This window comes from Octopus bimaculoides, chromosome 10 (assembly GCF_001194135.2).
Source record: "Octopus bimaculoides isolate UCB-OBI-ISO-001 chromosome 10, ASM119413v2, whole genome shotgun sequence".
NCBI classification, from domain to species: domain Eukaryota; kingdom Metazoa; phylum Mollusca; class Cephalopoda; order Octopoda; family Octopodidae; genus Octopus; species Octopus bimaculoides.
Window position 1 is genome coordinate 71,326,546 of NC_068990.1, and position 1,820 is coordinate 71,328,365.

The following is a 1,820-nucleotide window of genomic DNA, read 5'->3' on the forward strand; positions in this document are numbered from 1 at the left end:
AAATGTAGGCGCGTGTGTACATGACATAATAAGGGAATCATTTATGTTCTTTTTATGCGCCTGTATTGACTATTTCTGATGCGTAACTGGGGCTTGTATTGTTACGTTGTCTTATAATGCGACGAGCTGGCAGAATCGTTAGCGTGCCTGCCAAAATGCTTAGTGAGATTTCATTCGTCTTTACGTTCTGAGTTCAAATCCTGCCGAGGTCGACTTTGCCTTTCATCCTTTCAGTGTCGATGAAATAAGTACCAGTTAAGTACTAGGGTTAATGTAATCGACTATCCTCCTCCCAGCAAATTTCAGGCCTTGTGCCTATAGTAGAAAGGATTATTACGTTGTCTTATAATGAGGCAAGCCGGCAGAATCGTTAGCACGCCGGACGAAATGCTTAGCAGCATTTCTTCCGGTTTTACCTCCTGAGTTCAAATTCCACGTCGGTCTACTTTGCTTTTCATTCTTTCGGGATCGGTAAAATAAGGATCAGTTAAGCAATGAGAGTCAATGTAATCGACTTAACCCCTTCCCTCAAAAACTACAGGTCAAGTATAATAATTTGAAACCGTTATTATGTTGCTTCACGGAATAAGTCGTCGAATTCTGAAAACGTCTATTCGGTTGCGTAGTGCAGCTCGTACCATTGTCATTTCTTTATTGCCCACAAGGGGCTAAACATAGAGGGGACAAACAAGGACAGACAAAGGGATTAAGTCGATTTCATCAACCCCAGTGCGTAACTGGTACTTAATTTATCGACCCCCGAAAGGATGAAAGGCAAAGTCGACCTCGGCGGAATTTGAACTCAGAACGTAACGGCAGATGAAATACCGCTAAGCATTTCCCCCGGCGTGCTAACGTTTCTGCCAGCTCGTCGCCTCGAACCCTTGTGCTTATTTGAAATTTATTTTGTGATCTTTTCATCGATGTGCAAGTGCATCTTGGTGGTGATAATTGATTGGTGACCTACGGAAACTTGTGAAATTCTTTGCTTGATGGTTGTGTCAGCAAGACGCACGGAAGAGAAGGTGATATTTATTGTTAATTTGGTTGGGTACATTTGATAGTACAGTGAACTCATACTAAACAATGCTATTGTAAGGGAGGCAACTTTACTGTACACATGGGACATAACTGTGCATAGCATATCTTGGCGTTCAAAGTCATTTTATTGCGTTTAGTATCGTACTTGTAATCTTTTGTCTTGTATTTATTTCTCTCATTGGACTGCGGCCATACTGGGGCACCACCTTGAAAGGTTCACCCTAGTACTTATTTTCTAAAGCCAGATCTTTATTCTATCGGTTTCAATTTCCAGAACTGCTAGATTACGGCAGCATAAACAAACCAACACCAGTTACTAAACGGTGGAGGGGCTCAACACAAACATAGAAACATACATATTTCGATATATATATATATATGTAGTGGATCTTGCATGCATGAAGTGGATTCGATCCACCATAGCCAAATTTAAATTAACATTGCAACAGAACTTTTCCCACGGTGGAACAATGGGTTTTCTCTGACAGCAGTTTTACATTTTCCAGATGCCTTTAGCTAGGCCGAAACAATGTCTTCACCACTTGACCCTTTCTAACCTCTTCTACTTCACCAAAAGCTAGAATAGAGATAAGAAGACCACCAACTAAATCTATTGTTCTCAATGATATGTCTATCCTTCTGGATAGTTATAAAAGCAAGAAACCCCAAGCAAAAATAAGTTAGTCACCAGTCGGTGACGACTCTATTTTTGACGAGATAGTGCGATAGAGAGAGAGAGAGAGGGAGAGAGAGAGAGAGAGAGAGAGAGAGAGAGAGAG